Genomic DNA, 21,596 nt, shown 5'->3' with positions numbered 1-21,596 from the left:
CTTCTTCTCCTTTTTTTTTTTTTTCCAGTCATTCATTACTTGCGTCCCTCTTAGAAGAGGATTATCTTCCAGAGAAAACGTTCTCTCTCTTTGAAAGCTAGCCCCAAAGGACGATTGTCACCAGTGGTTTAGCTCCAGGAGACTTTCCTGCCTGGCTGTCCTCTGGACGTCAGAACCCTCAGACCTACCTGAGCCTCTCTCTGGTTATGGGAATCTCCCGTTTCCTTGGAAAAGGGGTGGGGAACCAAACTATGACTCAAAAGGAATGCTGATGTCACATTCCAGTGTACGTTCTTTGTGAAAGGCCTCATTCCAAGGAATTGCTCATATTTACTTTGCGGTAAATTTAAGCTAGCTGCTCCTTATCAAATAAGGAAGGAAGTTTTGCAGAGAGAAAAAGGGGAAAAATAGAGAGGACCTACTTTTCTTCTCTTACCCACTATGCTATTGCCAACATTGCTATTATTTCATCTTCTAAAAACAAAGTTTCTGACCTGAGCATTAATTCTATTTCATACCCAGAATTGGATTTTTGAAAATGTATGCAAATGGGAAATATTAGGTTAGGAGGCTGTCGAAAAATAAAAATTTTCAGTGGGGAAAAAAAGTTCGTTCCTTATGGCTAGAACTGGCACTCAAAGGTGAGAAAACAATGTAAATTCTGAGAGTAGTATGATTGCATTCTATTCTCTTCTTGTTTGATTTCTTACTCTTTCTTTGCTTTAGATGTCACTAACTTTTTTGCTAATCTTGCTTACCACTAGGAGTGCATTTTGTTTGCTGGTTAATTAGCTTTCTGTTAATGAACATTGCTTATTTTGTTTTTCAAGTGGGTAAGAGCTGGTTAATTTAGTACTTGTGTAAAATTTGGGTAGTCTCGTCTATGTTTATAAATATTGATTCAAAAATTACTTTTTAGATGTCAACAACCTTTGGGGGAGAGGGAGAAATGAATAGGCGAAGCACAGAGGATTTTTTAGGGCAGTGAAACTATTCTGTATGCTACTGTAGTGGTGGATACATATCATACATTTGTCAAAACCCATAGAATGAACACCACCAAGAGTGGACCCTAAAATAAACTATGGACATTGGGGGATGATGATGTGGCAATAGAGGTTCATCCGTTGTAACAAATGTACTACTCTAGTATGGGATATTGATACTTTGTAGGGAGGAGGGAGGTATGTGGGAATGTTGTACCTTCTGCTGAATTTTTGTTTGTGTGAACCTAAAACTGCTCCGAAAAATAACATCTACTTAAAAGGACAAAAAAAAAAAAAAAAAAAGAGTCAATATCTAAAAGTGATTTTGAGATTATTTGAGACAAAGAAGTAATTCTGAGGGAGAAAGTCCAAGGTTAAGAATTATATGTACTGGCAAGGGAAAAATCCAGACGTTATTTATAGACAATTTCCTTAGTTTCAGAATGTGAATTATGATAAATAATGGTCTTGATATATGGTGTAACTTTTCTCCTCCATCTCCTCTTTACTTTAAAAGGTTATCTTTTCAGCCAGGGATCTTATCCTTCTCTCTAATCCTCCTCTCCTTCCCCCACCTCCAAGAAAAAGGATTCCATAAATTTAAAGCTTTTACAGACAGTACTATGACAGTAACAAATCCTTGTTTCACTACCTTGTCATCACTGGTTATTCTCAGGACAGGGTCCTCAGCCAATAAATTGGAAAGTACTGAAAGATCCCAAAGATGTCTAATTTGACTGCCAAGCTTACTCTTTCTGTGCCTTTGTAGGACCCTTGACAGACTTAATGTTCTGTGGATTCAACAAAAAGTTTCCCAGTACAAAGAATTTAGAAGTCCCAGGAAAACACTTCATAATCTCAAAAAGAAACTTGCATTCCCTTTGGAAATTGTTTTCTAACACACCAGAAGAAGAAAACATTGCAAGGTCATCTCTGATCTATGAGCAGAGCCTTGTTACCCTATTTTGGTACCTAGATAGTTTTCAGGTCTCCGGTCTTTTTGACCAGGGTATATAAGAAAAGTGATGGTTTGAATGTACCTTTAAAAAGCCTGGTTGGAAGTTGGAACAAAGAAACAACCATTACTTCTGTTTTAAGATATGTTACATTTTTTCCTTCTATAACCCTGTACTGTTGTTTTCATAAGAATTTTTCCCCAGGCAGATGACACATGTTACTTTCCTTTCCTGTTAACATTTCATATAAAAAGAATTAAAGAGGGTTGTGTTTACTTCACAACCACTTAGGTGGATGATACTTTTATAGGATTCTTGGTCTATAAAAGGAGAACTTGGTTGTCCATATCATTTGCACAAATTTGGATTAATTATCAGTTAAACACATCATCATAAAGAGAAGGCATTTTTATAATTAGATTTTGCTATATTTTGTTTGAAGTAAGTGAGCTGTTGCTAGGATGTGGGAGCTATTTCGGTTATACAGAGTTTTTGTTTTAGTAATATTTTAAGAGTAGAATTTGACTTTTATGTCTTTGCCCTGTCTTCTGAGTTATTTGTCTAGATCTCTTCCTTATGTCTTATGTCTCTTCATTATAATTGACATTGTGTTAAGTAGAGCCTATGTCTGCTTGGAAAAAACAATGGCCTTTGAGAAGCAGAAACAGAGTCTCATTTTGTGGTGAATGGTAAATCATGGCCCACAGCCAGCTGTTTTCCTCTTTCCTTTCTGTGTTACTCTCCCTTGAGAATCACTTTTTTTTTCTCCTTTAAAAACATACCAGAAAGAAAGAGAACTCCAGTAACTCCCTTATGCTTCCTGGAATTGCTGCAGGGCTTTTAATTTTACACCTTGTTCATTGTTAGCCTCTTTTCCAACCTCCATCTTTTGATCCCTCCTAATGTCTTGCATATTTTTTTTTCCTTAGGACTCTTTTGTTTCTTTAATTTTGTTTTAAAAAGATGAGGTATATTTTAAAGATTACATGTCACTAAAAATCCCCTTTCTCAACATCCAAAAATGTTTTGAAAGCTTCTGTCATTTGCCAGAAAAACAAAGTGAAACCAAGTGATTGCAATTGAAAGAGTACTGAACTGCACAGCTAAGGATACCATCAACAAAACGAAAAGACAACCTACAGAATGGGAGAAAATATTTGAAAATGATGTGACTGACAAGGGACTAATTTCCAAAATATACAAATAGCTCATACACCTTAATATCAAAGAAACAAGCAACCCAATCCAAAAATGGGCAGAAGACCAAAACAAGCAATTCTCCAGTGAAGACATACAGATGGCCAATAGGCACGTGAAAAATGCTCAGCATCGCTAATTGTCAGAGAAATGCAGATCAAAACTACAATGAGTTATCACTTCACACCAGCCAGAATGGCCATCATTGAAAAGTCTACAAATGATAGATGCTGGAGAGGGTGTAGAGAAAAGGGAACCCTCCCACACTGTTGGTGGGAGTGTAGATTGGTGCAGCCGCTATGGAGGACAGTATGGAGGTTCCTTAAAAAAACTGAAAATAGACTTACCACGTGATCCAGCAATCCCACTCCTGGGCATATATCCAAAGAAAAATAAAATTCAAAAAGACACATGCACCCAATGTTCATAGAGCACTAATTACGATAGCCAAGACATAGAAACAACACAAATGTCCATCAACAGATGATTGGATAAAGAAGATGTGCTACATATGTACAATGGAACACTACTCAGCCATAAAAAAGAGTAACATAATGCCATTTGCAACAATATGGATGGACCTGATGATCGTCATTCTAAGTGGGCTGGAAAGAGAAAGAAAAATGCCATATAACATCATTTATATGAAGAATCTAAAAAATAATAACAATAATAAGAAGGACACAAATGAACTAATTATTATTTTGATTTCTTGAATATGTGTAAGCACATTTGACTGTCCTTTGTGATTGGATTACCACATTCTGTTGATTCTTATTTTGTAGTTTGCTTTATTCATTTGATAACTATGTAAGTTTAAAAAGCTAAAGATCTAATCTGTTCTTAGAAACAATAATTAGTACATATATGAAAACTAAAAAAAATATGCAGTATACTGTATATATGTATTTACATGCAGTATAATGTGTATATGCAGTTGAACTGTAATAATTCTACATAATAAAACTGAAAAAGGGAAAAAATAATACATTTAATTTAGCCTAATATATCTAAACTGCTATCATTTCAACATGTAATCAACATTAAAAATTATTCATGAAAATTAAAAAAAAAAAAAAGAAAGAGTACTGAGCCACAAAGATTATTTCCATTAGAAATTAGAATGAGCCTTTTCTCTTGGGTGGCCCTGACTGAAGTGGAAAAGGCAACTAAATAGTGACCTAGATGCTCAAATCTACAGTTGAATTCTCTGCTTGAAGCCATTCTTGCTGTGAGAATCCTTGGCAAGGCTTGGGGTAATGGGGGGGGGGGCATGGTACTTCCAGGGCTTTACATCAGAGACAGTTACGTTCTGAGAAGAAGTCAGAATAAAGTAAAGTGGTCCTCAGTGGGGCTTTTATCTCTTTGAACCCATGGGTGAGTCGTTACATTAATTAGATATGAAAAGTTACTTTCTCTAACTTGCTCAGAATATTGGTTTGAATAGAACTGTCAAGTTTTCTTTTGATTTTGCTCCATTATGCTATCCTATGAAGTAGAATTAGGGATTTGTGTCCCTACTGGCAATTAGCTGTGTACCATCACCTCACTCCTTGACTTCGATTGCTCATCTGCAATACTAAATATTACTCATCCTTCGAGACACACTCTTCACATCACCCTCCAGGAAATCTTTCTTCTTGTTCCTATTTAGATGCAAAATCTCTTTCTTCTGAAGTCCCAAAGCATGTTATCATAACTCTTAGGACACTCCATCACTTTCTTACTCTAGATAATAGTTTTCTTCTTACCTAGATTGCAAGCTTCTTGAGAGATAAATTCATATCCTATTTAGACTTGCATAGTTATTTTGTTTGCTGTTCAAAGCAATTTATGAAGTATACCTTACCCTTATTTTAAGGATAAACTAAGGCTTAGATAGGTTCTGCCAATTTCAGAATAATCTGTGATCTTGAACCATAGACTTCAGAATGCATGCTTCTTCTATCACGCTGCCTAGCCTCTCAGTCCTGATATCCTTGTCTTGATCACTACATATATGTTGAATGAATTATCCTAATATAAAAAGAGAAATAATCTAAGGTACATTTCAACATTTTTGTTTGTTTAGAAGGAATTATGTTGGAGGAAGTGTTTTTTCCCCCAACCCTGCTGGTTTTATATAATTTATTTATACTTTATCCATTTTATATATGCCTTTTAGTGTAAGTTGCCTTTGACCTTTGCACAGACAAAGTCTTAACAAGTAAAAGTATCATGAAAAGGAACTTCTGGGAGACTTTTACAGGCAAAGAGATTCCATAAGCTCCAATAATATTCTGGGCCATATCTTCTAGGATTCTTCCAACTTCCCAACTTTTGTTGGGAGCAGTGATAATGCTGCCTCCTAGCAATTAATATGGTCCTGAACAATAATGACCCTACTTTTGGCTTTCTGCTTTGGGATTTCAACCCGTGACATCTGTAACTGTATAGAGGCACTTACGGTTGGGCTGTAGGAGAGTTTTTGCTACCTGCTGAACCTTGGAGAAAGGCTTTGACAGAAGGCCTTACACATAGCATAGTAGGCTAAATCTCTCTTTCTTCTAGCAGCAAAGTGCTCAAAGTGCCACTGGAATGGCAGACCTAAATGGCAGCTCGAAGTGCCACTGGAATGGCTAAGAATAGAGAGTTAAAAAAACAACAACAACAAAAAGTAAACTCAGTGCTAGAAGAACTATTTTGTTGTATGAAATTCACCATTCCTCATACAAGAAGATCTATTGAGAAGCAATAGGAAACACCCAAATGATGAGGTATTTCATGAGGCTCTCACCGAGCTCCAGAATGGCATCAGCATTGTAAGCATGGAATTAACATCATGGACTATCAGGGTTACTCTGAGGGACCTATATAGTAGGAAGAGGATAATGAACTGGTAGGAGTACGACTTCCTATGTTCTTTTTCTGAGAACCAGAAGTAGGAATATAGTTTGGCCCTATGCTAATTTGAATATAAGTTTTTTAACAAACCAAATCACCACAATGTGTTCAGAAATTAGAAAAATTAGTAAGTACCCAGTATAGATAAAGAACTGTAGTATACAGAAAGATGTCCTGTAAGCTTTCTCACTTCTATTTATCAGTGTGATGTCATTAAAATCACTCTGGATTGAGAGTAGATCTGGGTCCCCTCTAGTTTTTGTGATCTTGGCCACTTTGGATCTCAGTTTTGGGATTTGCAGATACTAACTCCTATATATAAAATAGATAAACAACAAGGTCCTGCTGTATAGCACAGGGAACTATATTCAATACCTTGTAATAGCCTATAATGAAAAAGAATATGAAAGGAAACACACACACTCACATAACTAAATCACTATACTGAACACCAGAAATTAATGCATTGTAAACCAACTATACTATATATATATATATATAAAATCAATAGAGGAACCAAGTGATTTCTAAGATTTCTTCAAATCCTGTTACTCTTTTTGACTGTGGAAAATATTATCAATAGTTTATCAAGTATAATAATGTTCCACAATGCTTAAGAATCACACAAGCCAAGAATATATAAATATGTGTGATTTTAATGAAATGGCATAGTGTATAAATGTTATACACTTCTGTGAATTCCATGAGGGAACTTATAATTGCAACTTTTTTCCATAGATCTTAGATATTTTTCAGCTTCTTTTTACTTAGTTTACCTTTTTAATATTGTGGGATGTTTGAACACATTAAGTTTAATTCATTTAAATCTGTAGTATAAAGCTTCGAAGGCATGTAAACTGCTCTATTGACATGAGTCAAATAAGCCTAGGCATCATGCATCACTTTCCCTGGTATTTAATTACAGGAAAATGAAAAATAATGGAGCTTTTATTGTCTTTAAAAATTCTCTCTCCTAAAATGAGATGATTCATTTAAAAACTATGTGAGTAGTTTATGTGGAAAGCACTCTGGGTGTATAATATGAACAAAAAGACAAGGTGCCTTGTATTACAGAACTTATACTGTTGAGAGGAATGACAGAGCAAAAAAAAAATGTAAATGAAAGTAAATGACAAAATAAATGATAAAAGTAAGCATGACTGATAACTGAGGAAGCTTGATTATACCCATTAGTGAACTCTTTAAAGGTGAGGGGTACACTAGATTTCTAATACAGAACAGGCTGTTTTAGTGGTGATTCTTGGCATTGGTTCCTGGTTTTGCAAACTTTGTAATTAGGACTTATTATTTATCTTAAGTAATGGCAAGTGGAAAATAAATGCAAAAGCAGCTTTTATGTATTAGAATGTGAAAAAGCTCATGAATGGATAAGGCTATAATGGTTATAATCTTACACCTATAAAATCTATAGACAAAGTGTTTTTCCTGATTATAAATGCCTTATAAGAGTCATTCCTGTATTGTGTTTACTGTTTTTAGTCATTACTAATTTTTGTTTGGTAACTGCTGTCGTGGTAACTGAATGTATGGCTTTCAAAAATCTGTTTATTAGATCATTGATACTTAGTACATACAGGAAATTATTTTGCTTTTTACAAAGTGATGTTTAGGGACCATCATAAAAATTATGAATTATGAAATCAACTTTTTCAAGGAGAGGAAAATAAAGAAAAGATGAACCAAATTGAAAACAGGTTTTACAACCTCATAGATATTCAGGATTTTAAGGAAAAATAATTTGCTATTTGATAAATGCACCCCTGGTCTTTGGGTAAAATCATGTATTGAAACTTGCGTTAAGCACTATTAGAGAATTAAATTAGAGTTATGCTTTTCAGCTCTCCAGCTCCAGTCTTTGATTCTCCTTTAAAAGAATTCCAGTTATGTTTAATTAGTTTTACGTTTTTTTTCTAAGTACCTGATCTACCTAACTCCCTGCTTAAATAATGGGAAATTAGATGAACGTATACATGACTGTAATTTTCTAATACAAGTTTATGCTATGAGCCTAAAATGACTTTTCAATTACTTTTCTCTTTCTTTCTTCTCAATCAACCACTATAATCACTATTCTTTGCCAGTGACAAAAACATTAAGAAAGAACAGAAAGTGACAGAAGACAAAAAAGAAATTAGGTGTAATTTGGGAACAGTGCTGTGGACATATTTTCATGTTTCTGTCACAGTGAGTATATAGCTATAAGAACTAGTTGATTCTAGGTATCACTACTTTTATTTTGGTCATATTCAACAAAGGAGAAGAGCTTAGTTTAGCATTACCAAATTCTCTGATCCTTGGTAGGTGATCTGCCAAGAATGCAGGACTCCTTGGATTTGAGCACAGCTTAAGTGGGGAAATATAGGAGAAGCCAGGCAGTGAGGACAGCTGAGAGCTTATCTACCAAGTGACAGCCAGGCTACTACTAGATAAATACAGTATCTCTGAAATGGTGTATCACCCTGAAATATGAGTGACTCAGCCTGTGCTTATTACACTGGCATTCTGACCACCATGCAAATTGTAAAAGGGGGTTTCAGGGTGTCTGCTGCATAGCTTCTTATCAGAACAATGAGCCCAGCAAAAATGAGGCTGAAAGCCTAGCATTGATACCTTGGTGCTGAGTCCATTAATAAGTCTGTAGGCACCATGAGCTTGCCCTTGCTTTATTTGAAGATAAAGTCATGTCATATTTCATTGCAAAATGATCACACAAATGTTAGGTGGATTTTTATTCCTATGAGTGTGATATCATGGAAGTCTTGATAGAATGAGTGATAAAGTAAAGGTAAAGAATCTATTTTCTTTATGGGGTATTGGCTATATAATAAAAATAACTGAGGGTTAAACAAAACAAAGTCACTCTTTGTTTTTCATAGAGAATGTTAAAAAGTCAGTTTAAATGTAAGATTACAGAATCTAAACTCCATTTCTATCAATATCACCTGTTGAGCTTTTCCCCCCTCAAACACTGTGATATCAGCATTAGCGGATAAAGGAAGAAAGGCAGGCAGGCTAGCTAGTGGGCAAGAACAGATACCTAAATTAACTACAATGCTGGATAGAATGAAATAAGTGCTATAATACGGTGTTGCTCAAAGTATCTATGGTGAGGAACCATTTTTTTCAAAACTCTGAATCTGTCTTGGGCTGATATTTTTAAGAACACAGTAAAAATGAATTACTAAAAGGAAAAAAAGACACACACAAGGCCCATTTTTAAAAACCTAAGTGCATCAGACAGAATTACTGTCCAATTGCTTAACAATTCCTAATTGCTTTCTCTCAGTTTCTGTTATGTCTCATCACAGACTGGTAACCAAATGTCTGCAGACTGCCACACTTTGAGTAGCACTGCAATAATAGGAATACAGGCAACTCTAGTATTCCCCACATTGTTGGTGGGGGTATGTTCCAGGACCCCCAGTGGATGCCTGAAACCCCAGATAGTGCCAAACACTTATGTCTACTGTTTTTTCCTCTACATATATACCTTTGGTAACGTTTAGTTTATAAACTAGGCACAGGAAGTAAGTAACTAATAATGAAACAGAACAATTGTAACAACAATTGTAACAATATACTGTGCTAGAAGTTTTGTGGATGTGGCCTCTCTCCTTATTCAATTTTTTCAACTTTGCCGGAAATGCGGCAGTGGCTTGTTAACTGGAAGACGCAGCCTCTCCAGTAATTATTGTATTTTTCAGTCCAAACCTGTTCCTGAATGGTGTAACTCATTTTAGGGGATCCCTTGCTGAAGTCTTCATATGGGCCCTGTGCTTTCTGGCACCACATACTGCCATCAATTGGAACCCGTTTTCTGTTCTTATCTCCCATGCACAAATTTAATGTCTTTTCCATCTTAACTAAGCAATTAGCATGCACTGTGTGGCCATAACTTCTGCAGTTTGAAGTGTGACAGCAACGCTAACATGGATTCCTTTTCCTTCACAATTTCACGGATAGAGGATTCCTAGATCTTAGCAACGTCAGCATATGATTTTTTTTCCCATGTGAAATGGAGAACTTCCGCATTTTCACTTAAAGGAAGCACTTTACACCTTCTCTTTGGCATATCTGAATTGCCTGCGCCTCTACTCTTGTGCTTTGGAACCGTTATTAAGTAAAATAAGGGTTACTTGAGAACAAGCCCTGCGATATCTCAACAGTCAATCTGATAATCAAGTTGGCTACTAAGTGACTAACTAACTAGGTAGATAATCTGGACAAAGGGGTAATTCATGTCCAGGGCAGGACACAGTAAAGGCTCCAGATTTCATCATGCTACTCAGAACAAACTTATGAATTGTTTATTTCTGGAATTTTCTGTTTGATATTTTTGGTTGACCATGGGTAACTGAAACTGCAGTAAGTGAAACTATGGATAAGGGGTTACTACTGTGTTATGAAGTCTCAGAGGCAGAAGTAATTAACTTTAATTGAGTGGACTGGGAACAACAACATGGAGGAAACAACATTCAAACTAACCTCCTATAGGATAGATAAAGTTTCAGTAGGCAAAGAAGGCGTTCCAGGAAGAATACATAGCATGAACCAAGAAACATGGCTTGCAAACAGTCAGTAAGCCCTTGGTATTCTGGGCTTGGCTCCAAGCTCTGGGTTGGAAGCACGTTGGCGCCACATATTTTTCATCTTCCTTAGTTCACTGGACACCTTAAGCAAAAGTCTGGAGCAGCAGAGTGCATGAACCACTGCAGGAGCACATTTTAAGCCTCACCTTGTGCCACAGCAGTCACATGTCCAAGCTCAAAGTCAAGAGGCGGAAAAGTCCAGTCTAATGACTATGAGGCAAGGGTGTGGATGTTTAATACTGCAACTGGAAAACGAAGAATTGGGATCATTACTTCAGTCTACCGTGTATTCTATAGTATATATGTATTTTTTTTTAATTTGGGGGTTTAAGTGTACTTTTCTGAAGATCTCTCACGTGTCAAGAATCTTTTCTGAGAAGATATTCTGCATAGTTTCACAGATAACTGATATTTCAAAGCAGGGTAGTCTCTGACCCTTGTGGAAAACTCTGAAGGAAAATTAGCTTTGTAGTATCCCTTACTTGATTTTTAGAGGGTCCTTTTTAAATCCAGTCACTCTTTTGTTAATTTTGAGACCTTCCCAGATTCATCCCAGCCAGGTCAAATGATCTCCTGGTGAAGAAATATAGAACTTATTTCTCAGGAAAATGTCAAGTTGCCAAAGGTTTTTAAGAGGAGTTACAAAATCTGACATTTTAAGTACTGCAACAAATTGAAAATAGAGTCTACAAATATTCAAATGATGCTGTGTGTTCGACTCTGCCAGTGATAGCAGAACAGAAAATTATCCCAAGAGAAATAGGCAGAAATTAATGGTAGAGGGAGGCAAGACAGATTTGTGTGGCCTTAATATCCATATTGCTTTTAAGATGTCACAGGTAAAAACAACAGAGATGTTATTTTTTGGCACTTTTCTCATGGAACAGCTGAAATCAAGCCAGAGGATAGAATCATCCAGTGGACCACTGTTGCCCACTCCCCTGGAAAACAGGGAGTTGAGAAGTGAGCAGAACAGAACTTTCATGGGCTTGAATCCCAGTTTGATACTCCCCTAGAAATTTGGACAAGTTTCTTAGCCTCCTTGGCTTCAGGGAGCTTATCTGTAAAACATGGATAGTACCTCCTTATTGGGTTATTGTGAGATTAAATAAAGTAATGCATGTAAACACTTAGAACAGTGCCTGACATATAGCAAGTACTTGATCAATGTTATTATTAATGTTCTCTGATTGGTTTTGTTTAGCTAGACCTTAGTATCAATAAGTAAATGTTTGAAGCACCCAAACTGCAGAAAGTTTGATTATCAGCTTTGGAATTCTGGGTTCAGTTCGTAGTCCTGGCACTTACCAGCTGTGTGAATTTGGCAAAATTACTTAACCCTTTAAACCTCAGGATCTTTATCTGAAAATAAGTTACAACTATCTATCTCACAGGGGTATAAGGATAATTGAGGTGAACATTTTAAAGCACAAAGTATGGTGCCTGCACATATAGTAAACAGATGTATCACAATCATTAGCAAGAAATCCAATTTAGAGGGAAGAAAATCCTTTATAGATCTTCAAACCATTTAATGGGCACTTGAACATATCATCAAGAATTTTATGACAGCACACGTTCAGAAAATTATTGATACTTGATGCTTTGTTGGACACAAAGGAATATTTGAAGTTTAATAATTGGGATGTATAAAATTACTGGATTTAATTTTTCCTTTTTGTAGTTTGCAGGTTACTGTGATTTTAATTTTTATGGTAAAAATACAAATGTATAAGTACTTGTTTCTAGTACTTAATTTGAGTATGTGTCATGCTAGTCACTGTGGGAATGATTCAAAGCTATACTGATTAGCTTCTCTAAAGGGGGCACTTGATTTAACATTACCAGTTACTCTGGTCCAGTATAGGAAACAGGTATGTTTTCTATAACGGACTCTTCTTCACAGTTTTTTTGGTAAATTGCAAAAATGCCCACAATCTTTGCAGCACCCTCCATTAAGAAATGGAATCTATTTTGCTTCCCTTTGAATCTGGGCTGCCAGTAAACTATGGTAGAAGGGATATGTATGTGTTCCTCTTGAGGCTTGGATCTCAAGAGGGCTTGTTTGCGTCTAACTACTTTCGTGGAACCCTGTCACTGCCGTGTGAACTAGCCTAGCCCAGCCTGCTGGAGGATGAAAGACCACATGGAACAGATGAAACATCTCAGCAGAGGCTTTCCCACACCAGCTGTCCCTAGCTGACCTGAAAAGTGACTGCAGATACAGTGAGCCCAACTCAGACCAGAACCATCCAGCTGAACCCAGCCCAAGGTGCTAAACTGCAGAAGCATGAGCAGAATATCATGATCAGAAACTAGAGATAAATGGTTGTTATTTTAAGCCACTATGAACACTAGACAAATCTAAAATAACGTCTGTATACCTTTTGTAGTGAGGAAGTCCTTGGGCTATAGTTTAAATATAGAATAAAAAGCATGTGAATCCAAACCACTTTTTAAATAGATCAAAAATCAAAGGATGAGTCAAGAATTAGTTAAAGCTCTTATGTTTACAGAGCACACCATGAAAACATAATTCATTTTTTCCAGAGTAACGGAAGATATGAAGAGGCTAGATGGTAAGTAAATAAGCATAAAGCATCTGGCAGTAGAATTCCTGCATCTCTCCCCTCCTTTCTCAGTTTCCAAGACCCCTATCTGTGCTATAAGACTTTGGTTTTGTTCTAAGAGCACCTGAATCCCAATTGTGGGCACAAGTGGAAAATGAGAAGATTGTCTTTCTGCACCTTTTACCCCTCAATTTTCTGTGCCTTTTCTCCACAGGGCTTTCTCTCCAGGTTCTCTTGGATGTTCCTGCTTCCCTGGGTGCCTCCTCTTAACAGCTCTGTCAACCATTGCCACAGGCCTTTCCCTCATTCTGGCTCTGAAAGCACCTCCCCTGTCCTCTTTTCCTGCATATGCCCTGATTAGGTAGGCAGTTAGTGGCAGTAAATCACTTAATTGTACAGTCACCCTCCCCGTGCCCTCACCCATCTGTCATAACAGGTTACTCCTACAGAAATACTACTGTGGCCCTTAGGCATGGCAAAAAATGATGGCAATATTCAAATTTGGGGATATACAGTCAATAAAAGCTTCTCAGCACACAGTACTCTCTGTGGGATCCACTCTTTAGAGCTAGCTATGGCGGTAGTGACACAAGACCAAATTAGAATTGTTTGTCATGATCTAAATTCTTTTAAGAGACTCCTACAGATGCCTTTTGGAATAGTTTAAAAAATCCCTTTTATAGCTAATAATTGAGAGACTTTGAGGGCTGTGTATAAAAAGCACATGCATTACGGAGTCTTTGCACTGAGCCAAAGCTCAGCCAGTCCTAATTAACAGGCCATTTCCTCAGCAGTCCGAGCTGTTAACTGTGACATTTTTATAGCCTGCATTGTCTTTCTCAAAATACCAGATTTAGGAGGAGGCCCTTTTTGAGTAGAATTCACAGAAGAGGTATTTTATTGGTGATCATCTCAAGTGACTGCCTTTATGTAATTGTTTAAAAATAATTTGACAGTAGTCAGTTGGGAAAATGTTTACAAGGAACCAGCAAACTGAACAGACACAATACACTTCTTTTTATAATTTGCTTACCTAAAATAAGGGCAATCTTTAAAAAAAAAAACCTAAATTATTTTATCCCTAATAATATTGTGAGGATACATTAGGTTTTGAGTAAGTAAGCAGTACTGAATAGGTAGTTATGAACTGCTAACTGTAAATACTACCTAATTTGAATCAAGTAATTTACACTTTGATATCACAAGGAAATGTTATATATTTTTTTCCTTTACTTTCCACCACCGGGAGTTATGTAATAGAATAAGGTTTATATGAATCTTTTTCCCTTTTTATTCTTTGTTTATTAAGGAGGACTATGGCATATTATTTAAATTGTGAAAAACTTCTATTAAATATACTTCTAGAAATTTCTTGCTAATCAAACCTGATATTTTATAACTCTGGTTTGTGACTGTGTTCTAAAACACAAGTATGTATGTGTATATGTGTGTACACAAGTGTGTATATTTGTTGAGATGGTTATAGAATAAAACTTAAGAGACTAAAAATCATATTCCAACCTGTCTTCTAGAAGACTGTTCCCTGGTCCTGACTGAGGAATAGTTAACAAATTAAGGGGAATAAGAGCATTTATAAGGAAGGAGCAAAGTTTTGTTTTCCTATGCACATTTGGGTGGGAGACATTTAAATATTTGAAATGGAAAAAAAATAAAGGCAAGGGTGGTAGATAAGCATACCCTGTATCGCCTCCCTTTGTAAAGTCTGTCTCATCACAAATCAGTCTTAGCATTTAAAATCAAAATAGAATAGAGATTGTGATGGACAGCCTCTAAGATGGTCTCCATTGATTCCCACTTCCGACAAAGAATACAAACTTGTGGTTGTCAAGGGATGGGGGTGGGAAGGGATAGACTGGGAGTTCCATCTATCTGTCTGTAGATACTGACAGGCATATGTAGAATAGATAAACGAGATTACACGGTATAGCACAGGGAAATATATACAAGATCCCCTTCTCTTGAGTGTGGCCTGGACCTGGTCAGTTGCTGCCAAGGAATGTAACATGGCAGAAGTGGTGATACTCACTTCCAAGATTAAAGACTGCAGCTTCTGCCTTTGGTGCTCTCTGTTGGGATCACTTGCACTGGGAAAAACCAGCTGCCATGTCATAAGGAGCCAGAGACAACTGCAGTCCTGGCTGACCCTAGATTGCAACCTTGTAGGAGGCCTTGAGCCAGCCCACCTAGGTATGGCGCTCTCAGCTGCCTGACCCACAGAAACTATGTGATGATAAATGTTTGTTATTTTCAGTCCCTAAGTTTTAGGGTAATTTGCAACTAATACAGAGGTTTTCCATTATAAGTCTAGAAATTTAGTGATTCGAAATAAAATTGAAAAGGATTATTGCAGTTTTTGCCTTATTGTATCTCCCCTGGCTACTGCATAAATGTATGGAATCTTCTATATAATATAGTCAATAATTTTCAGTACTAGTGATAAGTCTACATGTTTCAAATAAAGATCTTTCAACTTTGAGATTTAATTTGCTCATTTGTATTTGTATTGTTTCTTTAACAACATTTTTCCTCTTGCTATAACAGAGCTGTTTTGCATCAGGCCCCTTGATATTTACCTTGACCCATGCCCCATTCTTCTGAGGGTCGTCTTGTGTGTGTAAATAACTACTCAGGGCCTTCAGTGCTAATGCAGCTGGTGTGCAGACACTCAGGTTTCTTATAATCAGTCTCAGACTTGTCTAGGAAGGAGGAGCTCCTGACTGGTGATGGATAGGCAGTCTTTCAGAGCAAAATCTATAGTCCTGCCGAAGTTACAGATGAGGAATATTGCACATTTAAAATATTACTTGTCTTCAAAGTCTCATTTTGGAGAGAAAAAAATGGTGACTTTGTAGTTAAGAGCTCAGGATTTGGAGTCAGAAATGCCAAGTTTCAGATCTCAGCTCTGCACTTGGCAGATTGCCTACAAGATAGCTGGTCAGTGTTAGATAAATAACTCAATCTCTCCAAATCTCAGTGTCCTTATTTGTGAAATAGGAGTGATAACACTTGCCCATGGGCATTAAATGAGATGGTATATGTATTGTGCCTGGCAGGTAGTAATGTCTTAACAAATGGTGGTTGAAGTATTTTTGCTACCACTTCCACCATAGCAGCCACTGGTGCTCATTAAAAAAAAAAAAGCATAATTAGAATTGCTTCAAGGTATCCTACCAAAACTGAAATTCATTATTGTTTCTTAGGAAAAAAGCAGCAGGATCTACTTTCGAGCTTCGTCAAAAATGTTACCTTATTTATTGAGGTTGTGTAGATGTTTTAGGTATTCTGCCTGCAATTTGATTATATCCCAGACCAAAGTAGACAAATTGCCTTGGTGATTGTCCCTTTGTCACTTACCTAATACTGGTACTGTCTTAAGAAATGTAGGGGAAGATTGGGTGGGAGTTATCTGTTTAATTCATTAAAGTTCCAGGAAGATTGATTGAGTATCTCCAGAATAGAATTTATTATAAACTGCATAGACTGAAAGATCACTTGTTTCCTTTTCTTTCCCAACACAATGATTTGTTAATGATGATTTACTACTATGTGTGAACAAAAAGGTGTCAGTCCATTTGTCTTACAGTAGGTTTTATGATATAGATTCACGCAGGGCCTTGGCTTTGTACCTCGCGCACTGAAAAGCTGAAGGGATGTGGAAATGAATCCTAGAATCTGTGAGTTTTCTTCCCACTTGCTTCTGGGTAAGTGGTCTTGACAACTAAAGGCCCTTAATTGATTAGTTTATTCTTGGCTGTAATCCTTTGTTCTCAAGTTAAAAATTTTGTTTCTTTCTATTTTAAAAAATTAATTTACTAAATATTTATCTAAACCAGGATCTTTCCATGACCTATGTTTAGTGGTTAAGAAACAGGCATTCTGCAGTGCACCTGACCTTGGGCCACTTAATAGTTTTCTGCCTTAGTTTCTTCATCTGGATGAAAATTCAGATAATAATCAATGGCTTTCATAGGATTGTTATGAAGATAAGGTGAGATGATCCATATAAAAATCTCATAACCATGCCTGACAATATAATTGCTCATAAATACTTGCTGCTGTTATTATCATCATCACCACCCCTACCATCAATTTTTGTTGTTGTTGTTGTTGTTGTTGAAAAACAGTGGGAGTTCCCTGGAGTAAAGGTGCTATGTCATAGATCATTTGATAATTAAAACAAGTATTAAATAGACAAAACTTGTGGCATTTCTATAAATCGCAGGCTCTGCGGCAGGCATCAGGATTTCAAATATGAAGGAAAAACTCAGTCTAGTGGGTAAACTGATGTATAAACAGTTACAGTATAGAAAAAGACTAAATAATAGAATTTGGAGCAAGACCAATTAGAATTCAGAGGAACTCTGCTGAGAATAGTTCAGGAAATGTATCATGGGGTAACTGATACTTGAATTGGGTCTATAGAGTAGGATTTTACCAGACAGAGGAGAGAGGAAGTGAGATCCAGGCAAGAGAAAAGCTCCTTTAGAAGGAGAGCAAGGCTGGAGGGGAGGGGTGAGAAGAAGGGAGTCGTAGGAATGAGGGTGGTGCCAGGTCGAAGGGTGCCAGGCCCTTCTCTGCCTGGCTAAGAGCTGTGAAATTCATTGAACTCATTAAAAGCACCTATTGAGGGGGATGCTGTGATCATCCTTGGGTTTTATTAAAATAATTTGGGGAGCAGGACTATGATGTCATACAAAGGGAGTGATCAGTTTGGAGGGTGCGGTGATAAAAGTTTGAACATGAAGAGTGGAGGGATGAGGGAACAAACTGTGTAGTTTCTAGAGAAGAGACCAACAAGACTTAGAATAAAAAGCATGGCATAGACAAGGATAAAGGGGCCTCCTGGTCCTGGTTTGGGTGACTATGTGGGCGGTGATGAATTTTTCTTCATTCTTCCTCATGTATTTCAGACTTAAGTGAGAGATGGAAAGTTTTTGTTCTTATGAGCAAGGAAAAAGATACAGCAATTTTACTAGGAATGATTATAGTAGCTCTTAATCACAATAAATTATTTCTTTGTATTCTTACCTAAAAAACTTGGCAAACTGTGTAAAAGTTGAAGGGTACCTCTGTTTTTATATTTAAGACTCGTTTTCTGTGTAACCTAACCTTTTTTGTGGGGATGGTTACTAAAAATTTTAGTAGATACTGAGAAACAAGCAATGGGCTAAAAATCTAAAACAGTTTAAAATCTTATGTCAGGGATTAATCAAAATATATCATTTTGAGGTAGGGAATACTTCACAGATTTTACCAGGTTTCTAAAAGAGCCTTGTGCTGAGAGGAATTTTTTATTTAGAAATATAGTTCCTTTGTCCAGAATATTCATTTGTGTGAAAAGGATCTAAATGCTTCTTTAAGAGTGTAAAGTGAAGTTATGTGTGTATACATATATGTGTACAGTTAGATGAATAGATGTGCACATGTACAGAGAGAGAGAATATATGTGTATTTCATATCATCTACCTTGGTCAGCTTCATTCCAAGATGATTAAAGAAGTCTTAGTAACACTTGCTTATTTAGTAACCACATATGATTTTTTGCTCCAGAGGGAAATTTGGTCATGAAAACAGCATGAATCAGATGATCTCACCGTGAATACTGAATAATATCTTCCAGACCCAAATTGTCTTGAAATCAACTTAGACTGTGTTTGAAATACCAGATGTTTCCTACTCTTCTTTCCTTTTTCTTTAAGTTATCTGTAATGCAATACCCTTTCCTGTGTCAGAAGGGTCACCTGAAATGTTGCCAACCTATCTGGTTGCCTGAAATTATGAATATGGAGAAATTGATCCCATTCCCATTGCTTACCCTAAAGCAAGCAGGAGATGAAGGATGTTTGAAGGCACAGATCATAGTGCTATAAGTTTAGTATCTGGATCCTATAGTTTTAAAGATACTTAAAAAGTCTTATTTGTCTATGACTAGTATTTCAGGATAAATATTGTACAGTCATTTTAAGTTTTTCAAAGGACCTTGATAGGTATTCCTAAAGCGTGACTGTAGTTTTTCCGAATATAGTCAATCCAAAGGGCCTGTTTTCTTGGACACTGAAGAAGAAAAATTAATCTGTCATATCCTTGTATTGATGCTGGCCAGAATGTGTTACTAAAATTATATGAAGTAGATAGCTTTGGGACTTGTGTGCTTATGAAAAACATGTGTTTTTAGGCACCAAGTGTTGACTCTGCAGGGAATACTGTATCACATTTGCTGTTGAAATAATTATGTGCAACAGAACTGTGTCTTATCCCTCAGAACTTAAATATTTTGTTTCCTGTGTGTACTTTATAAACTACTCTTCCAAACTGAATTCCAAATGATTGTGACCTGTAAGAGCCAATAATATATTAGTTTTCTCAAAAAGTTATTTTCTGTGTTTAAATGTTGAGCAGATGACCATGCTGGATAACAGCTAAGATGAAGTTAATCTGAAATATGATTTTCAGTCATAATTTTAGAATTAAAAGGTGTCTTAGAATTGAACTAGTTCAGTGCCTTCATTATCTGGAAGAAGCCCAGAGAAGAAAAATGACTTCTAAAATCACTGGACTTGGCAGTGACACTTTGGGACCAGATCACAGTTTCCTGACTCTCTTCAAGTGCTCATTCTACATTTTTACCATTCTCTGTTTAGCCATATAATTCTTGATCATTTCCTTAGTACCTGATGTAGCTAATTCTCATGACATGTTATACATAAGAATACATATCTTGGTGTTTATATTAGTCCTGGGATATGAACTTGACTTTCTAAACAGCCAGGCTGCCTTAGCTAAGGAGCTAACACTTTCTGGGTTCCACTTCCTCTCTATCACCCCTTCCCACACACCCTGGGTATCATTAAATAACACCTTCCCTGTTCTTACCCCTCACCAACAATTCTCCAGTCCAGAAACCTGGGCAGAAACTAACCTATAAGGTCTGGATGTCTAAGAAGTAACAGCCATGGCTCTTGAAGAAAGGAGAAGGACCCTGACCATAGGATGCAGTCTGTGCTGCGGTAAAAGGGAAAAGGAGAAGAATTCTGGGTCCTGGACTTAAGGGAATCCTGAACACAGAGTAAGGAGGAAGATAAATTGGTTGAGCCTTTCAGACGGATGGGGTCCCAGACCCTTGAACTGAGACCAGGAAGGGTTGGGAAATCCCAGCTCCTGTGACCTCTGCCCAAAAGGGTATGGAAATAGGTCCTGAGAAACTGTGCCGGGGGCAGCTCTGGCTCTGAAACTTACTTTACTACAGAGTAGAACTTTCACTTCATTTGATATATATTTAACTTGTGAAACAGGATAGCAAGTACTTAGATGCCTAAATTGGAGTGGGAAGTTGCCTCACACCAGTAGAGATGTCTGCTGGGGTGCAGTTTTACCATATAAATTGAACTGAACAGGGTTAGAGAACACATTGCATTCTGGATCATAACTCGGTCTGAAACTAGGCATATCTACAAAACAGGGAAAACGCTGGAGTGAATCACAGATCTCTGTTGTTTGAGTGGTTTTGTGCTTTTATATCTAACAGAGGTTGATAAAAGAAGGTAAGATTATGGAAGAAGTTCCCATCCAGTAAGTGGCATAAGTTAAAGTTCTTCAATGCTAGGTGTCAGGGAGGTTGAGTTTTTATAGCTTCATTTCTAGCTACAAAATCATTTCTCTTAATGAAATTCCCCTAAGGAAAATAGGTTCATTGCCAGTCTGAAACTCTCTAATCACTTTAGCTGCTAACGGTAGTTTTGAAAACTAGGTTCTTTGTTTCTCATGTGTTTATTTTTAATTAGAACTGCTTCTATTGGGTTATAGCAGGAAAGAGTGTATCATATTGCCATGACCTCATTGCACTCTCATTTACTTGTCTCTTTGTGATGTTTTCAGAGTCCCCTCACTCCTTATGTTTGAGCACTTGGGGAGAGGAAAGTGTGTGTGTTTGGAAAGGTGGGAAGGGACATGTTCTTCAGCAGTCATAAACCCAAACTGCTGGAAAGGGCCTGTATGGAGATTAAATTGATCTTCCAGGCAGGCTGACGGGGTGGAAGAACATTGGAGCAGTGCTTCCCGAGCTTTCCAGGGGGGACTGCAGAGCCATTTTCTCAAATTACTGCTGTTCTCAGAGTCGGGTCTCCTAGTCTCCCTGAGTCTCCCCCTGAGGTTTGGCTAGCAGAATTTGAGAGGAGCTCTTGCCCCCCCCACCCCCTCCACCCCACTCATTGCTTGCATGGCTTTTCTGTAGAGCTTCCTCCTTACAGTCTCATCTACTCTGGGAACACCTTCTCTGTTAAATCTGGTGGCCTAAGACATAGTGCCAAATGCTTTCGGAGATTTATTTCTTCCTTAGGAAAAGGAAAGAAGAGGACCAGCCTTGTAGAAGACCAA

The 21,596-nt window shown here is 37.1% G+C and overlaps 1 protein-coding gene across 1 annotated transcript in view; it reads left to right on the top strand.

Annotated features, from left to right (window-relative positions):
* The window catches only part of TES (testin LIM domain protein), a 45,604-nt gene that overhangs the window by 749 nt on the left and 23,259 nt on the right, over positions 1 to 21,596 (top strand). The window lies entirely within an intron of this gene.

Source organism: Camelus dromedarius, chromosome 7 (assembly GCF_036321535.1).
Source record: "Camelus dromedarius isolate mCamDro1 chromosome 7, mCamDro1.pat, whole genome shotgun sequence".
In the NCBI taxonomy this organism is placed as follows: domain Eukaryota; kingdom Metazoa; phylum Chordata; class Mammalia; order Artiodactyla; family Camelidae; genus Camelus; species Camelus dromedarius.
Note: the sequence above shows the minus strand (reverse complement) of the source record. Positions and strands in the feature narration are given on the sequence as shown.